Source organism: Elgaria multicarinata, chromosome 10 (assembly GCF_023053635.1).
Source record: "Elgaria multicarinata webbii isolate HBS135686 ecotype San Diego chromosome 10, rElgMul1.1.pri, whole genome shotgun sequence".
NCBI lineage: Eukaryota > Metazoa > Chordata > Lepidosauria > Squamata > Anguidae > Elgaria > Elgaria multicarinata.
In genome coordinates, this window is record NC_086180.1 from 37,830,072 (window position 1) to 37,843,207 (window position 13,136).

Consider the following 13,136-nt stretch of genomic DNA (forward strand, 5'->3'; position numbering starts at 1 on the left):
AATTCTTCTCTAGAACAAACAATTCAGATTCCCATTGTTGCTCTGCCTATGTGGTCCCCCACAGTAGTGTTATGATCTCAATCAAACTCCTTGCACTTACTGTAAAGTTAAAATAATAATAATAATAATAATAATAATAATAATAATAATAATAATTTATTTCTTACCCGCCTCTCTGACTGGATCAAGGTGGGGAACAACAGCAAGCATAAAATACATAAAAAAGAAAGTAGTAGCTACCTTCAAGATTATGTGCAGTTGAGGTCAAAGTCTGCACATTTAGGATTACAAAATAGAGCCACCTATGTCAGTAATCCAAAACTTCTACTTATATGGATGATGATGATGATGATGATGATGATGATGATTGATGATGATGATGATGATGATGATGATGATGATGATGATGATAATGGCATCAGTGTGCATGGAGTTTTATGGAGTACAAAAGGACCAATCCCTGCCCAGAGTTCAACACAAGGGAAACAACCTTAGGCATACAATGTGGGCATGTCTTGTAGTGGCTTCTTTTGGGTTGGAATCATTGCATGTATAAATTTTGTTCTTGGAAAAACTGTTACAATTTTTACATTGCATCCCTGTGATGTGGGTATTAACAGATGGACAGCAAAAATAGATACTTAGAACCCTTACAGTTGCAAAGAGACTTATACTTTAAGCATGGAAGGATAAATACACACCACCTAACACACAATGGACCCTAATTGTTTAAGAATAGCAACAATGAAATGACTCTACTCTACCCTAAATTATACCGCTGAAATGGAGAAAACTTAAGGTACCTGGGCATGAATTTTGAGGTGTGCTTTGGCACCTGGTAGTGGAGTATGGAAGGGTTGTGAGTTCCATGTTACACAAAACAAATTCCTAGGCTCAGAATTCTTTAAGAGTATGAATTTTGCACCAGGTTCTGGTTGGTGGATCTTGAGGTTCTATTAAAAATCAGATTTCTCAAGCCTGAAGTATGGTCACCCATGCTGTAGACTATTCATCTACATGAGGTGTAAGGTTGCATTTTTTTTTATTTTAACCTTCCACATAAAATGTCTATTCAAAAGTAAGTCCCATTGATTTCAATAAGGCTTGTTTCTAGTTGGACGGGTATAAGATTGCAGCCTTAGATTGCAATCTTGAAGATACTGACCTGGGAGTAATCCTGTGAGCCCAGCAGGGCTTCATAGAATCATAGAATAATTGAATTGGAAGGTGCCTACAAGGCCATTGAGTCCATCCCCCTGCTCAAGACAGGAATCCACATTAAAGCATACCTGACAGATGGATGTCCAGTTGCCTCTTGAATGCCTTTAGTGTGAGAGAGCCCACAACCTCCCTAGGTAATTGGTTCCATTGCCATACTGCTCTAATAGTCAGGAAGTATTTCCTGAAGTCCAGCCAGAATCTTGCTTCCTGTAACTTGAGCCCATTATTCTTTGTCCTACACTCTGGGATGACTGAAAAGAGATCCTAGCCCTCCTCTTTGTGACAACCTTTCAAGTATTTGAAGAGTGCTATCATGTCTCCCCTCAATCTTCTCTTCTCCAGGCTAAACATCGCCAGTTCTTTCAGTCTCTCCTCATAGGGCTTTGTTTCCAGATCCCCTCATTGCCCTCCTCCAAACCCCCTTCAGCTTCTCTGCATCCTTTTTGAAGTGTGGTGCCCAGAACTGGATGCAATACTCAAGACGAGACCTAACCAGTGCCAAATAGAAGGGATCCAGTATCTTGTGCAATTTGGAAGCTATACTTCTGTTAATGCAGCTCAAAATAGCATTTGCTTTTTTCTTCACACTATTGCCTCATATTTAGCTTGTGATCTACAACAATTCCAAGATCTTTCTCACATGTCGTATTGCTAAGCAGAGTATCCCCCATCTTATAACTGCATTTGGTTTCTTTTTCCTAGGTGTAGAACTTGGCATTTATCCATATTAAATTTCATTCTGTTGTTTTCAGCCTATTAAGTTCACTTAGAATTCTGCTTCTGTTTTCTACGGTATTAGCTATCCCACCCAATTTTACGTCATTGGCTTACTTCTGAGTAGACATGCATAGGGTTACACTGCACATTACCCACTGTGGCTCTTCACGCATGCAGGAGTGTTGATGCTGTCATGTGTCATGGTGTCTGCAATGCATACAAATATCTGCTCCTGCCTTCTAGTTTATTCTTTTCTTTTTTCATTCAGTGTACTATGGATTGTTTTCCTTTAAACAAAAGAAGCTAAGATGTTCACATGTCATTAAACATTCATTGGTGAAATATATTCATGTAGGCACTGTAAATATAGAACAGAATAACAATGATGAAGCCAAGCCAAGCCCTTCTCTTTTTTACACTGCAAGCATATCAGAATGTAGTTTATTTCATTTGTAAGCTTGTGTTTTGTGGCAGTGGAATAGGTTAATTGTGTGTGTGTTTTATTTAATTTGATTAAAATATCCTCAATGTGCAATGAGTGCTTATAAAAAACTGATGAAAGTCTGATGGCTAAATATGACCTTCTTTAAGAGATAGATTGGGAAAAGTTGCCAGATTTAGTTTTATTTGACAGTGCAGTCTGGTGTCGTTTCTTCAAAATCCGTTACGCTACATAGTTTAATAATTCATCCCTTTTGTTCCAAACTGCAGTCTGGCAGCTCTACTTTTAAAAAATATTCCCATCAGTAAGTGTCCATAAGGAAATCTCATCCATCTTAAAAATAAAATTTTCTACACTAATTGGTCATCATTATCAATGCAGTTCTGATAAGTGAAGGTCATTTCCCAAATAATAGTGTTGGACAGTAATATGTTTTTAAAAAAGATGGATGGTGGAGCCAATAGGTTGTATCCAATGCTAGTCTAACTTAAGTTCCATTCATTTCATTGGGCCTACTCTAAGTAGGATACAATTTAACACTGGATACAATCCATTGTGTTAGGCTAAATGTTCTATTTTCCCAACATTTAATAATTAGGGCCATGTTTTTACAGAATTATAACTTTGAGGCACACTTCACTCTCTGAATCAAAGGGTATCAGTGTGGGGTGGGTTTATTTTAAAATATTATTTTATTGACTTAAGGTGTAAAAATGTTTTTAAAGAGACTTCAAAATAAGGAAGAATGATAAACACCTTCTGTACCATTACAAAAACAACCATTCAATTTCCAACATGTTTAAGGCCCATTTGCAATGTTTATGTATCCAGGTCATTCATGTTCAACTCTTCTTTCTAAAACAACAGGATTGGCATCACTAATACATACCTTTAAAAGAGAAAAAGAGGGGATGTACACATGAGATAGCGTGATTGCTAGTGCTTGTGAGTTTTTACAACTTCACCCCTTCTCTGGTATTTACTTTATTGAGATCACCAAAAAGAAGATATAAATAATAGCTTAGAAGTAATAATCCACCAAAGACAGATTTAAGGCTTCTCTCCAGCAAGTCACCTTACTGTGTAAATTTTACACCATAACTCCAACATGTGCTTTTCTATGAGCAAAGGGTCCATCCATCAAAGTACTGAATCCCTATGCAGGAATGGAGCCTTTTTCTTCATAGAAGGGAATGGAAAGCGTTCCCTTTGTATGCAGGGGTTTGCATCCTTGTCCTATTGGACCACTTCATCTCTATTTCCTCTATATGAGCACAATCCAGCTAATGTCAAACAATGTTAAATCAGACTGATTGCAAACTCAATGATACCAATGCAATTTATAAGAATTTAACTTGCTTGGGATAGATTATATTTACATTTTAGGTTAGATTTATTTATTTATTAATCCAGATTTTCTGTCTGAAGACATCAGCAGATAAAACTAACTTCAAAACAGCAGTTTGTTTATTTATTTGATAAATGTTTACTGCATTTTTCCCTGTCTCCCAAAGGATTGTCTTTAGACTATAAAGCATAAAAACAATGACTAATAATTAAAACACAACAATTAAAAGCCGCAGAAAACACACACACACACACACACACCAAAGCTAAAAATCAATAAATAAAATTAAGCAACAGCAGAATCAAAGACTTGTTTCAGAAGATTATTTTTTTAAAAAAAAGCCAAGCACAACAAAATTGCAGAAAAACAAACCAAAAGCCTAGGCATGCTAAAACAAACAAAATATTCAGTGATGACTAGGGTGACCCTATGAAAAGGAGGACAGGGCTCCTGTATCTTTAACAGTTGTACTGAAAAGGGAATTTCAGCAGGTGTCATTTGTAGATATGGGGAACCTGGTGAAATTTGCTCTTCGTCACAAAGCTGCAGGTGCCCTGCCCTCTTTTAAATCTGGTGACTCTAGTATAGCTCCTGCAGCTTTAACTGTTGTGATGAAAAGGAAATTTCACCAGGTTCTCCATACATACAAATGACATCTGCTGAAATGCCTTTTTCTATGCAACTGTTAAAGATACAGGAGCCCTGTCCTCCTTTTCATATGGTCACCCTAATCTAGATGCTGAAATAGAAGGGGTCCAGCAGATCTCTCCAGGGCTAATATTCTACAATCTTGGGGCCTCTACTAGATCTCATAGGTATCTACCCATCTGATTACACCTAAGGCCGGGAACACAAGCAGTGCCTTAAATGCCATCAGCTTGTACTGAAGACATTATAGCAAAATATGCAGTGGGCTTTTTGCAACTTTCTCTACATATTTATGAGGAATGCTTGAATGTGGATTAGGTGTTATTTTTGTCAAGAGCTCATTACAGACACCACGGTTACAACTAAACAACACAGAAGTGGAGAAGCTGTGAATCAAATAATCTCTTAAGTAAGCCTAAGGCAACTGGTTCTATGTTGTAACTTAAATGCATCTACACCATTTGTGATCCAGACAGGACAAAGCTCAAAACATTTTATAAGAAGCCCATCACTGTGTATCTTTTGTTGGACTAGACCACTTGATACTGTAAGTGAGGGATCAAAATTTTGAATGGTCCCCCACATTAGAAAGAAAGAAAGAAAGAAAGAAAGAAAGAAAGAAAGAAAGAAAGAAAGGGTATGTTCATCCAAAATTTGCTTTACAACAGTCTTCCCCAATCTAGTGCCCTCAATGTGTTTTGGACTTCAACTCTCATCAATCCCAGCCAACATGGCCAACAGTCAGGAATGCTGGGAGATGTAGTCCAAAATATCTGGAGGGCACCAGGTTGGGAAAGGTTGGTTTAGGGTGCAATCCTATGCATATTTAGACAGAAAAATGTTCTATGTCATCCATCATGCCCCAGCCCACCATGCTAGCTGAGACATGATGGGAGTTGTAGGACTTTTTCCTGTATAAACATGCATAGAATTTTGTCTTTAGAGGAATATGGTTCTTGCCTTGACTCCAAAACTGGAATGTTTGCATTTTTTATGAGATGAGGGTTGAGGAAAAGGTTTTGAATTAGTTGCATGTATTGCACATCTGATAAGGATAAAAATTTGATCACCTTTGAAAAAAAAGTCACTTTATTTGGCTTGCTTTCCACTCTTAGGTTAATAAGCTGCAATTTATTTTATTTGGCAACTTGTTAGCTTGATAAATAAAGAAAGAGCAACTGGTCAAAAGATAAATATAATTGTTCTTTTCATTTGCAACCTTATAAATGTTAATAGTTTTAAATGTCTTTCATGCTGTGAATCATAAATGAACACTTTTGTGTGTATTTATACAAGTGAATGATTCCTTCTTCAAAAGAAAATCAGTTTGCAAGAAGTTGTGGTTATGTTCATGGTTTTCTGCTTTTTTAAAATAAATGATTCTGTTAATACAGTATTTTTTAAAATATACTAAATATGGGCTGCAGCTCTTTTTACGTGGCATAAAACATTGGCCCTGGAAATCATGGCAGCCTATCAACATTTTAGTGGAGCAACTGTTCTGCACACTGAAGTTTTGGAGAAAGAGATTAGCCAAATTCAACAGATAGTTAAAAGCAGCATAATTCCACAGAGGCTCTCTGTGTTCCACTTTCTGGGAGACGCTCTCTCTCTCTCTCTCTGTGTGTGTGTGTGTGTGTGTGTAAGGGGGGGGGGACGGACAAATCATCAGCAGATGTCAAGGGCACAGAGCCCTAACTGAAATAATGGAATATAAATACAATGAACATGTTGAAGTCAAACAATTGTCAGGAGGTTCTAGCTAATACATGTCAATGAAATGCTGCAAACTGTTAATGACTAGAGACCTGTATGGCTTTTTAAAAAATCAATCTATAACATTCAGCCTCCCTCACTTCTCTATACTCTTTTGCACAAACACTCCAAGATTTCTCATCAGAGGAAGCAAAACAACAGTGAACTGTTATCTCAAGTGTCTGGCATTGCAAAAGAACGCTCTTGCATTTGATTTCATTTTCTCAAAAGCTGCCCTATATTCTCCCTTTCAGTATCTTTGCAAATTGGCCTTCCTGCAACCAAAACTGCAGGCTCCTCCGTGTGGGTGTACTTGAAGAGCAGGCGAGGCTTTGCCAACTGTGAGAGTGCTTCGCACAGCAAGAATCCCTTGCAAAAAGATAGGCAAAGATAGGCAAAAAGATAGGCAAAGATATTGCCTATCTTTGATATAGCAGAACCTCGGACTCATGGGGTGAATGGTAGCAGAAAGGGCAACAGAACATGGCATCTGCATCTGGACGGCATATCTTGCAGCCAACCTCGATCGCCTGCTATGGGGCAATTATTTTCAAGCTTCCCTGGCATAAGAAAAATACTTGCAATGGTTCCCCTACACTACAATCAGGTGGCATTGGTGCCAGAAGTGGAGTGGGTTCTAGGGTAGCCACATACACATCACCCAAAAAGAGGAAATAAATCACCAAAATAGAAAGCAAACTATTTGCATAATATTTGCATAGGCTAATTTATATATAACAGGGGTGCACAACTTGTAGTCCTCCAGATATGTTGTACTACAACTTCCATCATCCCTCACTGTAGGGTATGGTGACTAGGACCAATAGTTGTAGACCAAAACATCTGGAGGGCTACAAGTTGCCCATCCCTGATATATATAGATGCAAATTTAGAAATAATTACTTTAATTTAAATTGAAATATAACACTATAGAGGAGAAGGCTGATTAAGTGAACTGTGTGTCTGTTCAGTCTGTTGTCCAGGTCCTAAGTGTTGATGGGCAACTTCAAGGCCTCTGCTCTCTCTCTTTATGGTTCTTCTATATTTCAACCAGAGTTGAGAATAGAGGACACCTTCAAATAGAGGACAACTTTAAATAAAGGACTGTCCTCAGACTGATCTTTAAATAGAGAACCATGCATTGAAAAGTAGAACACCTGGCCACCTGGGCTTGGAAGCTATCCCACTTCTTTTCAACCTGGGGTGCTATGCTGGGATGCGAAAGGGGCGTGAATAGTCACTTGACTGAGGCCATAGCTATTAGTAAAGTTGGGAACAGCAGGCACTTGCAAAGAGAGCTTCCTCTTCTTCCAATAACTGAAACCCCAAGGGCAGGATACCTCAACTGCATTTAGGTCTTGAAGGAAGAGAAAGCCGTCTGTCGAAGTGCCTGCCTGCCTGCCTCTGCAGTGGCTGCCTGCTGCTGCATTTCCTCACCAATGTCTCTGGCCTGGGCAAGGTCAGAAGATGGAAATAGGCATTGACATTTTAATTATGTAAAATAATCGTTGGTGAGAGGGCATTGTCATGCTGACTACCCTTCTTGCCCTGCCCCTTGAGTGAGGAAGTGCACACAGTGACAAATGATTATATTTGGGGCCTTTGTTGAAGGTATGTCATCCCTAATATTAGGCACATTCATTAATGGTTTTGACTTCATTTGTAGCAACTCTATTCTTTCTATTCTGTTCGTGGTAATGACTGATAACTGACTGTAATTATTGCAGACTATAAATATACTAATTTGAGCTTGTTGGCAAATCATTTCTGTAGTTGTAAAGATGGTGAATGGAATGGCTAAACTGAGCCTAATTTGAAATGAAACTATCCACCTCCCCACCTCCTATTTCATGCACTGCGTGGCATTACATTGCTTTTTAGTGAATTCAGGAGTGAGCCCCATCTAAGAAAAAGTCAAAACAGAAGGATCATCAGTGTATCTCCTAAGCAATTGGAATGGATCAGATCTTCAAAAGATCAGCAAGTGTTGTGGTTCTTCAGGCCAGGTGTAGGGATCATACAGTATATGGCTACCTATTGGCTACCTAGCCAAGTACAAGTCCTTGCTGTTGGCATATAAAGTCCTGAACAGCTTGGGACCAGGTTACCTGGCAGATCACCTTCTCAATATAGACCTATGCAAACACTATCATTGGAGGAGTTCTTGCTGGTTGTTCTGTGACCTGCAGATTGCCATCTCGCAGCAAACAGGAACAGGCCTTCTCAGTCACACACCCCGATTTATGGCATGATCTCCCCCTGGTATTTGGGAGGCATCAACTGTATCATGCTTTGGGTGCCAATTAAAGATCCATTCTTTATTCAAGCCTTCCCTGAGTGAATGTAGTTCTCATCTGGCCATAGCTAGATGGGGGGACACCCTGTGGTGATCCCGGGATCGGCCCTGTGCACGCACATGATGCACAGGGGATCCCGGGATCAGGGAGGTATGATTCCTCCCTTGCTCTGGGATCTCGCCCTACCCTTTAGGAATGTGTGGCCAGTTGCCGCGGTTTGTCCTGGCTCCTCACAGTTCCTTGCGAGGACATAGAACCCATGCATAGGGTGCAGAACTCCTCAGGAGCACTGCACTCATCGGGGGTGGGGTGGGGTGAGCGGGGAAAGTAATTATTTTTTTAAAAAAATCACTTACCTTTTGCGCACGAGTGTTCATGTGCTGCTGTCCCTTTAACAAAAAAAACGGCAGGCGCGATGGCTCTCCATCTGAGATGGAGTCTTGTGCACCACTTGTGAACAGAGGAGGAGATCTCATGATAAAAAAAATGTGAAATCTTCATCCCTTTGTCCCGCTAGATTGCTAGGTCTAGCTAAGGCCTCTGTTTGCTTAAAATTATGGCGTTTTATTGGTTTTAATGTCTTTAACAATCCTTTAGCATTTTAACATATTTTAATTGTATTTTAATGTATATTATAATGAATTCTGAGAACCACTTAGAGATATTTTTTAATATGTTCAGTGATATATAAATGTATTAAATATCATCATCATCATCATCATCATCACCATCATCTAGCATAAAAGGCCAGCATAATAATTTGTTTGTTTGTTCATTACATTTACATCCCTGCTTTCAGGTTAGGCTGTGAGTCAGTGATGCCCAAAGTCACCTAGTGAGCTTTATGTCCAACTGGGGACTAAACCTGGTTGTCCTGAGTCCCAGTCCAACACTCTGACCACTGCACCACATTGGCTCTCAGTGGGGAGCTTTCCTAGCTTGGAAGAAGTGGGAACCAGGTGCAGAACCCCCCCCCCCCCTTCCCTCCAGCTAAGGCTTTCAGGGCTGACGAGAGCCTGCTGACATCCTGTCCTCTGAGAGAATGTAATGAAGAAACAATTTACGAAGTTTTCAAACAACTACAAATTCCAAAGCCAGTAAGATCACACGGTCAAAGTTCAATAAGTGTTTCCTTTCTCTTCAGTCTTTGTGCCGTGTTGGGCTATCTACAATTCTTTTCTTTTGCTGTGCTTAGAGATTCTATTTACTTCTTCTTTCCAGTTTCCTGTTTACATTCAGAATATTTATGGTATTCTAAGAATGGCAGTTCTATATATACATGCTACAGCTGGATATAAATGATACATGACCTCAGCATTGTGGAAACGAGTTCATAAATTTACATGTGGCAATAGTATATAAATGAAAAACGAAACAAAAACAAACCCAGACTCTTGGCCTATGTACAGAGGAGAGGAGAGGAGTGCAGCTGTTTTAAAAATTATTATTATTATTATTATTATTATTATTATTATTATTATTATTATGCCATTGGTTAAAAAACTTTACCATGACAGAATCAAAATTATAAAAGTATTCACAACAAGATTAAACATCGGGACTCATTCCTGTGAAGAATCTTTTCTCCTTTCTTCCACCAGCTTTGAAAGACTCAAAGATGGTTTGTCTGCTAAGGTTTTAGGATTGGCCCCTCAATGGAGGGGCCACAGCTCAGTGTGACAGAGCACATGCATTGCATTAGGGGTGTGCTCCACTCTGTTTCGGATCCCTGAATCCAAAGCAGAACAGGCCAATCTGGACCTCCTAAAGCTATTTCTGGAGTGGATCGGGGGAGGTCCGGATTGACCCAAAGCAGTTTGGAATGTTCCGAATCGTTTCTGACCATTCTGAAGCTTTTGAGCCAGGTAAGTGAGTTGGGGGAGGAGGGCTTATCTGACTCTGCCACAGTCCATGTGGCAACAGCAGCAGAGCCAGGTAAGGGGGAAAGGGGGGCTTACTTGGCTCCATTACCTGGCCTATTTCCAGCGTTAGCGTTGGCGGCAGTCAAAGCCGCTGCATGGACTGTAGCGGCGACACCGGTGGAGCCAGGTAAGTAGGGAAGGGGGGCAAAATGGCATCCAAATATCTATCCGGACCTCTGGATCTTGCTCCAGATCTGGTTCCAGAGCAGGTCAGGGGGTTCCGGATCAACCCGAACTGGTTCGGGCCCAATCCGGAACATCTGGAGTGGGATCCGAAGCGGTTCAGGGGTGTGTGCACAGCCCTACTTTGCATGCAGAAGGTCCCAGGTTCAATCCCCAGGTAGGGAAAGGAAAAGAATCCCTCCTGAAACCTTGGAGAGTCATTGCTGCCAGTCAGTGAAACAATACTGGGCTAGATGGACCTATGGACCTTCTGGCTAATTATGAACTGCACCAGTGGCATCACTGTTCAAATCTAAGGGAGAAGAAAGCTTGTCAGTTTGCCTTGCGGAAGGACAAAAACGTATCCAAAGGGAGGGATCACAATCCCTCAGAGATTGTACTGTTCAGCATCCTGAAATGGGCTGAAGCATAACTAAGGGGACAATTCTATGCATATTTAGACAGAAATAAATCTGACAATTTCCAGCTTTCCCCAGCCAACATGGGAGTTGTAGGGCTTTTCTCCCATATATGCAGGTATGGGGTTGCACTATAAATTTCTCTTGGATCATGTCTGGGAAGTGTACATACATCAAATATTTGTATGTGTTTTAATTAGAAAGTGTTGTTGATTTGGGAAGGCATTACATTAATTTGCTACATTTTTAGTTTTTCAAAAGCTACACAAACACTCATGTAACATAGCGGAAAAGCGCTCCCCCTTTAAACAATTTTTATTTATTTATTATTATTTTAAAAAATACTCATATTCACAGACCTATGTAGGTTTTTTTTTAGAAGCATTGCTGCAGGAGTTCCCAGTTACACACATAACACCTATTGTGACATTCAATCCATCAGCCATACTGTTGGATTGAAGATGGACCAACCGTTCTTTTGTGCCAGAAACTGCAGTGGTGTCCTGATGGAAGGTCTACCAACTTCATCCTTATCTAGACAGAGATAGCCTAGCTCAGGGGTCTCCAACTTTTTGGAGTAGTGGACACAATCGGGAATTTGAGAAACTGCTGAGGGCACCGTTACAAAATAGCTCCCACAGAGCATGTGTCTAGTCACACAATGGCTGACATTGGGGCTTGGCTAATCAAAAGGGAGCTAAAGAGGTTGGGGGAAAGACAAAATGGTGAGGCTAAAGGATGTAGTGGGGGGAGGTGGAAATAGGATAGTCTCCTCCCATACCTGCCCAGACCCTGAGCCCATCTTCAGTGGCCTTTCTCTTAGTGCCCCCACCAAATGAAGTAACATGGGAGAGGGCTTTTTTGTTGTGGCACGCTGGAATGAGCTTCTCACCTACATTGTGGGGAGTTCATTCCAGGGTGGCACCTACATTGTGGTCTTTTGGGTACCAGGTGAAGACTTCCCCCCCCAGGCATTTTAGTCTTTCCATTTCTATTTTTTTATTCTGTTATTGTATTTTTAAATCATTACATTGCTGCTGGTTTTTAACTTTTGTTAAAACCGGTGCTATATTTTATGGTTTTAATTTTATGGTGAACTGCCCAAAGAGCGTCTGCTATTGGGCAGTATAGAAATGTAATCAATTTCCCCCCCTCTGTGATTAGTTTTATGAAACACAACAACCGAATCTCTATCTTCTGTTTGAGCCCTTCTTTACCACAGAAGTGGTGAAATCATGACAGAAATGAATTAAAGGAGCTACAAAAGCATAATCACCTGAGACAAATTGTGCGCACAGATGGGGATATAATATTATCTGGCAAGAACTGATACACAAGCTAGTTGTGTAAAAACCTGCAGTCATTCCGTACTGTGAGGACAGTTTGTGGATTAATCTACACTACCAACGGTGGAAATGTGTGGCACTGTCAGCAAGATTGTAATCTAGGATGGAGCTCTGTGCACAGCTGCAGTGATTTGCACCTCAAAAGGGCTGCCATGCGTACAAGTGAATCTCCTGGTTATCTCCTCTGGATTTGTGAGACCATCCTGTGTGATCACAAGGAGACTGCCAACTAGAGTGTCCAGATGCGAAAGAAAATGGGCTTCTGCACTTTTAATAGTTGTGTAGCAGAGAGAATTTAAGCAAAAGTAGCTATTATTGCTGAGGTTTGGGCTAGGTGAGCAGGAATCTCAATTAGTCCTGTGGTACAGTGTAGGAGAGGTGCATTTTGACTTTTCACTACCCATGGCAGGGCTGGCACTCCCATGAGGTTGGGTGAATCCCCTGCCTCAGGCAGCAGAGTGGGAGGAGCAGTTAATTGAATGTCCGTCTTCCTACCAAGAGCTCCCCCTCCCCGTTGCCTCATTCTAGCTCTAATGTGGTAGGAGTCCTTAAAAGGGTATAACATTCTTGACGGGAGAGGGGGGTAGATTTAGCATGGGTGGATTCCCGCCTCGTGGTGCCAACCCTAAATCTCTAACCTCCTTCATTTGATTATAAGCTATTAGGACTCAATCAAACCAATCTCTCCTTTTATTTGCTTTCTTTTTCTTCAACTGTTGCTCAGCTGTAATCATGGCAAGCAGTGCCTCAAAGAAGATTCAGATGAGAAGAAGGTGCAGGTTGCTCTCCTCAGAGGGGAATCCATGATCTCCTATCCTGAACATGTGGCCTATCCCTTCCCTCAGACTCAAAGGGCAAG